We start from the raw sequence: 7,910 nt of genomic DNA on the forward strand, positions 1-7,910 counted from the left end.
CAACATTACAGACCAATCTCCTCTACTAGCTTGGTTGGGATAGCTTGTTGCAAACATTTCTATTTTATCTCATTTTCATCTAGACTACAAAGTTCCTGATCTGACAAGGCCCCCAAGTTTGACAACTAATCAGCAACTAGGTTAACTTCCCTATGATAGTGGGAAATTCTAAATTTCTCAAATCTTGGTAAAATCTTCCAAACCTCCCCCAACACATTTTGCAACTCTCTTCTCACAAAATTATTCATTATCAAAGCTGAAGTTATAATTTGTGAATTACCTTCTATGATCAACCTAGTAATTCACAAGGACAATGCCAACTTCACACCTTCAACTAATTCTCTTTCCTTTGATAGGTTATTAGATCCATCAGGAGTTCAAGAGTTGGCTTCTTTCAAGACTACACCCCTATGATCTCTGACCACAATGCTGATACCTGGCTGACTTGAGTTAGCCTTTGCTGCACCATCAAAATTTAGCTTTGCAAAAGGATGCACTAGTTTTTCCTAGTTAACAAATTTCCTAAACTCCTTTTTAAAGTAATTTTCTAAATTAATGCTCAGGATTTTAAAGGAATATTTTTCCTTTTCCAATTATTTAAAATGATTGTATCAGGTATGTGTAGGATCATGGTCAACCAAACTATGCCCTTAAGTGGTAGTGAAAAACTAACAAATTAGGATTATGTCAATTTGGCACATAATTTTAAAGTAGTTATGGACTTTATATCAAAAATAAATAATCTATACGAAATCAAATTTAGTTTCTAAACTACTAGGCCTTAGAAAAAATTGACTAGTTAAAATTTTAGATTTTAATGAAGTAATATAAATGTTTTATGACAAAAATAAGTAGGTATATGTCTGATCACCTTAATCAATATCAAATGAGAGGCGTAAGCATCAATGTTCCTACCTTTGTGGCATTTCCAGAAAAGACATTAAAAATTTGTTTTGTTAGAAAATGCTAAGGTATTTTAGGAAAGACCGTTGAGAAGATATAAACCAAATGATGTCATGGTCTATATTTCAAGACTTTAATTTTCTTTTAGCTTGTCATTATGTTATAAGCATCTCAATTTCCTTTTAATATAGTTTGGTTGTCTGATTAGTAGTTTTTAGAATATGTAGAAAATTGTCTTAGGAACATCATGAATTTGTAAGCAAAATATTTATGGATTATTAATTATGCTAAAATTCCAGTAATATGCTAAAACAAAATTTTGAAAATACAAATTTAAGCAGATATTTGACAAAGTATTTGAGCATATAACATGAAGGAAAATACAAATTTAAGCAAGTATTTGAGCATATAACATGCAGATAGTAGCTTTAAAAGAATTATTATTATTTCAGATTAGTGGTAAATTCAAATTTGAAGTTTACAAATATGAACCAAAGATTAATTTTTTCATAAATTAAGATGTAGAGAAAAACAAAAGCAGACATACCCTCAAAACTGAGTGTAGAAGATTTACTGTGAAGATTCACTCAGATGCATGGATCTAAACAATCAATTATTCACAATACATGTAAGATGTGGCATGTTGGATGTTGTTTACTATTTGTAGTAAAAATGATTTCAGCAAATACAAAGTGTGATTTTACAGATTCTGGGAAGCCTTTAAAAATCCATTAACAAATGCAGAAAGTTTCAATAGAAGGGCAGTAAAGAAAGTTGAAAGAAATAGTTTGCACTGCGATTGCTACGGAATGTATATTATTTTTTGAAAATGTGAATGTATTGAAAATTTAAAAAAAATTTGGAGACAAATGTGTTTTTAATAGACACTCTCTACTTCGAATCCACCAGTACAAGAGAATTTCTCACCAAAATTTAGAACAGCATTTCCAATCTTTATAAATAGCTGGCTATGGCTCTAATTGAGAGATATTACCCTGTGGAAGTTTGCTTGAAGTACCGTTTGAGGTCTATATTGATTATTTGTGAAAATTAAAAATAATCTCTCTTGTTTTCTTTGTGGCTATATTTTCAGCTTCAAGGCTGGAAAAGATTGATTTAGCTTCCCAGATTTAATAATCAACATTTAATTTGAGGTCAATGTTAAAATCTTTGCCTTGTATTCATGAATTTAAAAAGAATATTTAAATGACCTTGCACTGCAATTTTTACAACAGAAGTAATCTTCCCTTCAATTTGAGTTTAATCAATTATGTTGTATTTAAATGAACGAGTTCCAAAATTTAAAATACTTGTAAATGAACTTGAATTAACAACTGCAAACAAACATTGGCATCCATGTAGACTAGAAAAGAAAAGCATAAACGTAACTAGAGCTTTGGGATGACATTCCTCCTTAAGCTATGAATAAAATTTTGAGCCACTTCATGAAACCTCAGTCATTATATTTAGACCAATTTATTCCTTAAGTACTTTGGTCTAAAAATGCAAGCCCGTTCAATTTTACTAATGTAGATGAAAGATCCATTGACCACAACATCTACTCAAATCTTTTTCTTTGATAGAAGTCCAATATCTCCCATGGCAAAAGAGGCAGCTTGTATGCTCGTGAAAAAGGTGGAATCTGGCTTTTACATATAACAATTGTATCTGCTTGAAAGATTTCGAAGTGTGGGGCTTGGTACTGCTAAAGTCTACCCTTCTTTCAGCACTAACAATTTAATGCTAACTTACCCACTTGGCATGTTATTTAGTGCTAAGTACCCAAAACCAAACATTTTATGCAATCTACAGAGTGCTCCTAAATTTTATTTTTGAACTAACTTAAAATATGTCTTGAAAGCAATTATCAAGTGGCTACTGTATTGATCCTCCAGATTATTTTTTGGGCATTTTATTATAAGTCTCCTGTAAGTCTTACCAAGTTTAAAATTTGGGAAAATAATTCAGGGTTGCCGCTAAATTTTATGATTCACCCACTTGAGATATTTGCCATCAAATTTTTGGCTTATAAACTTGTGGGGTCAAAACAAGCCTAGTTGTATTCTTCTTCTATAAAAGAAAGGAAAAAAGGATTTCTTAAAAAAGAGAGGAGTAAGACAATTAATCATGGTCCAAAAACAATTTATGTTACTAACTTTAGGTATCCAAACAAAGGAGAACAAAGGGGAAGAAAAGTAATATTTCATCTAATCAAAGAGTAGTTCAGAATCACCAAGAAACACCCACATCCTAAATTCCAAATGATACCCATCCTATGTATATGCCATAACAAAATTATGTAGATCCCCAAAACAATTGACTAGAAAATTATCTACCAAAATATTAGCAAAACCCATAATCTTTGTAAAGTGGGTAATTTTAGAGGTCTACACAAAATCCCACCTTAAGAGCTGGAAATATTTCAAAATGGTTAAAATCATTCTACATTCTATATGAAGTAACTATAAAATTTCATAGAAATTACAAAAGAAGATGAAATTTTACACTCGCAGTCATAAAATTGAAAATACTAAAAACCAGAATCAGGTTAGAAATAGTGAAATTGGAAGATACAAATTAGTAGCGAGGGATTTGATCAATGTTGTTACTTTTCCCTTAAAGTCCTTCATCCACCTAAAAAATCATTGAACTCTTGTGCCAAGGGAATTAGCAAGAAATCTTTCTCGAAACATCTAATGTCCGTTGGCTTGCATTATTTGTGCCTTGTTTAATTAGCAATCAGGACACTGATATTGAGAAGTGAGGACATCAATGCATTTAATAACATTAGATGAAATACACTATAATATTAAATGCTACAATAGTGACACTGACTGTAAAATCTTTTTTTTTTTTGAATTTAAATATATTTTCCTCACTATTTTTTTCACATAGGCCAATGGGATTTTAAGAAAATTGCATTTTATAACTTTTCAAATATATTTACATTTATATAACTTTTGTAAACCTTAGTATATCTAATTTTTTTTAAATTTATGTGCTATCCAATAATAATATGGAATCTAGTGATTCCATTAGTTACTTGCAGAAGGACCTAATAAGATTCTAGATATAAGAAGTAAACTCATGCCTTGATGTGACACATATTTTTGGGTATTTTTATTGCAAGTAAATAATTAATTATAAATTTTCTATGATACCATTTTGAGAATTAAAAATCTCCCATGTGTGACCACCTTAATTAATTCAAAAAATTCAAAAATAAATTTATTTTTTTCTTATAGCAGTCGAAGCATAGAATGTGACACTTCTTGTGGATTTCAAAAATATTATTGTTGGAATGCTCAAATGGGAAAAGTACTTCTAAGAGAGGGGAGTGAATCAAAAGTAACCAATTTTTATCCTTTCAAACCCTTATTAACACATAACTGAAAGTAATGCATGTAAACATATAAGCAAAGATGAAAATGAAAGCATGCATCAACACATAACACAAAGATTTGGTAACCCAAAAACCCTCCAGGAATAAGAAGGTAAAATTGGGGTGGGGATGACACTCACAAAAATAACTGTAGCAATCAATATTCAACCACTTATGATGGTCTGCCCTGTGAAATGCCTGCCATGTTAAAGGCTTTACATTGTGTCAATAGTGACCTAGCTAGAGGATTTACAACCACTTACATGAAGTGTCACCCTGTTAAAGGATTTACAATAGGTTGTTAAACTCATCTAATACATAGGTTTTTCATGACCTTCTCCAAAGGTTCTCTTTCCTAGCTATTAAGCTAACCTATCAACATAGGATTTCAGCATCTAATATAGTTGTGAGAGAGAATTAAAACATTTGACCTAATTGTATGCAATCTCAAATTTTTGGGTTTAGGTACTAAATCTGCTCTCCTTTTTCTGATCCTTGCTTGATCTGATCTTTGTGTATGTTCCTTGTCTCTTGTACTGTTCTAATCAACTTGATATGAAATTGTTGATCTATTCCTATGAGTCTTTCCTTCTTCTCACTTAAATTTTGCTATAATCTCCCCATATACTATTATCGTCCACACATGCAATGGGTTCTCGACCTCCTTATAAGGAATGCGAAGACTTAGGGTTAGGTATTAAGGAATGTGAAGAGTTAGGGTTAGGTATGGATTTATGATCCATATTGAATCTCAAATTCTTGCACATACCTTGGATTTTTCTCATTGGTTGCATGCTTTCTCCATTTTTTTGATTGGTTGCATGCAGATTGCATACAGAATATAAATGATTTGTCATTATCCTTTTTCTCCTTTGAAATCTCTCTAAGTAGCTCCAAAAATGGTTTACATTGTTGTTTGTGAAAGCACAAACTCTTATGCTTATTCTAAGTTACTCAACACTCATAACATTACTGATGCTCGGCATGAACTGATTCTTGGATTGCTTGACATCTATTACTTTCCTAGTTTGCTCGGTACCTGTTAGACACTATATTACTTAGCACATGTATGTTCTGTATTGCTTGGCACATGTACATTTCCTAGATCACTCAGCACATGAACATTTCCTGGATCACTCGACACATGAACATTTCCTAGATCACTCAGCACATACTACATTCTAACTTGCTCGGCACCAACTGTGGCTCAGCACCTATTGAAATTCTAGCTTGACATACATTGTGTACTTGGGATATATAGTGAAAATGGTTAAGTGTGTTGACACTCAATTGTCAAGACTATTCTTTTTTATCAACAATCTCCCCCTTTGACATGAGTGTCAAAAATACTTAACTAAGCATTTATGAACTTAACTTTATTGAGTAAATTCTTTATTTTCTTGAAATTCATGCAAAATTTCAAAAATATTAAAGTAACCTTATGACTCCCCCTGAGTTGAGTATGCCTTGTCCATTCTTGGGATTGAGATTTTGTGCTAATGTACCTGATCCTCTCTATCCTTTATCTTGTTTCTACATTATGAGCCTGTGTGTTGTTCTTAATTTGTATGAAATTCAAAAATATTACATCTCCCCCTTTCTCCTTTATTACTTTACATCTCTCTTTTTGGCTATTTACAAACTTTGTACTTTATTCTCAAAATGAGAGAATGTAATAAAAAATGATTCAAAATTTGGTCGTATTTGCATATATACATATCTCCTCTTATGCATATATCTCCTCCTTACTTTATCTCCCCCTTTTTGACACTGATGTCAAAGGGTTCTATGGAGTAATACCATGCTTAGCCAAAAATGTGCTATTTACCTTCAGGAGTATCTTCAGAGTTGCATCTCAATTTACTAGTGCAATGTCCAATGACTTATGCTAGATGGCAACCACTGCTACTAGATGTACAAGTCCATCTAAGGTAGAAGATTTGAATCTTTCTTGAGGACTATTTCTTCGTACATTTGCTCCTTATGGAGTACCTCCAAGTGAGGGGTTATAGAGGACTAGATTTGCATCAATTTGGCTTTTGTATTTGCCTCATCTATTGTTAATAAAGCTAATTCTCTTTGACTATGAAGCATTTGAGTAAAATGCTTCTCACTTTGAGCTAGATTGGTGGGGAGTTGCATACTAGAAATCCTTAGATTTATCTTCAAGCTCATTATTTTCTGGCTAGTCTCCTATGTGAAGATGGAAAAATCACACAACTTGTTGTACAGGGAGAATATATTCCCAAGTAAAATTTTGGCTTTATCTAATTTCTTAGCCAGTTCAACTTGTGATAGTGCTATATCACCAGATATTTTCTCATTTACCTTTCCTTGGAACTTCCTTTCTGACCATTCCATTAATTTTTCATTTGTATCATGGTCTTCATTTGTCACTTGATCAACTATATCAGATAGTTTCTCTACTATTGGCCTTGACTCATCAGGTGTCTACAAGCTGAAGGCATCCATGAAGATGTCCTTTATCTCATTTAGTGCTTGCCTATATTTATACTCTTTTCTTGATACCTCTTGTCTTCTTCTTCTATCCAGTGCATTCTGTATTTCATTAATTTTCTCCTCAGTGAGAGTGCTGGATTCATAGTAAGATATTGTAATTTTCTCATCAAGCTCAGGAATTCCATAATGAAGTTTCCTCACTACTTTTGTTGAGCTCAAGCCTGGTGTTCTAATTTGCAATGCTAGTATTTTAGTGCTCGACTTCTGAAGAGTTTGAGTGGGAGTACCTATTTTTGGTAATTCAACCAAAGTTTGTATTGCAGATTACTCCTTATCTCTTGTCTCTTCCTTCTCTTCAACTTGTTTCTTCTTTTCACTATCAATGGTTGGGGGTGTTCTTGCTGGTTGTCCTATTTTCTCTTTGTCCTCACTTGCGACTGCACTCGGTAATTGAAGTGCACTTGTGGCTTCTTTTGGTGGAGATGGTGGAGGAAGGAATAGGATTCCAGTGGTTTCTATGGTTGAAGGTGGTTCTTGTGTTGGCACCTTAACTTCCTTTGATTTTATAACTACTTTTTGCAACTCATCAACACTAACCAGTATTGGGCTTGAACATAATCTAGTTGCTTGTGTTGACTGGTCAAGGATCTTTGCTAGATCCTCTGTAGTTAATGGATTGATGTTTTGACCATAAGTGTTAATAAATCCTTAATCTTGATCATCTCTACAAGTGTGATGGTGGCATGAGGATGACTAGGAGGTGATAGTTGTGTGTCTTGCACACTTTGTTCTTGCTACTCATCTGTACCCTTTTCTTCCTCTTTCTCCTCTTCATCTTTCTCCTCTTCTTCCACTTTCTTCTCTTCCTCAGACTTCTTCTCCTTTCCCTTCTTTCCTATTTCTTTCATTTCCTTTTTCTTGGCATTCGCTTCTGCCTTGTATTCCTCATCAAACACATCATCAATTTTCTTGTATACTATTTTCCACAATCTTGTGGATTTGCTGACTACATCTTCAATTTTATTTTGCAAAATACTGAATGCCCTATACTTTGGAGTAAATCTATTATTGTGCCTCTTGACTACATTAGTCACTTGATCCTTAGTCAAATCAGGCAACAATCTAGCTAAAGTAGACTCCCTTATTTCTTTTTCCATTTTCAAGC

This window comes from Cupressus sempervirens, chromosome 1 (assembly GCF_028749045.1).
Source record: "Cupressus sempervirens isolate cs-2001-9-10 chromosome 1, ASM2874904v1, whole genome shotgun sequence".
NCBI classification, from domain to species: Eukaryota; Viridiplantae; Streptophyta; class Pinopsida; order Cupressales; family Cupressaceae; genus Cupressus; species Cupressus sempervirens.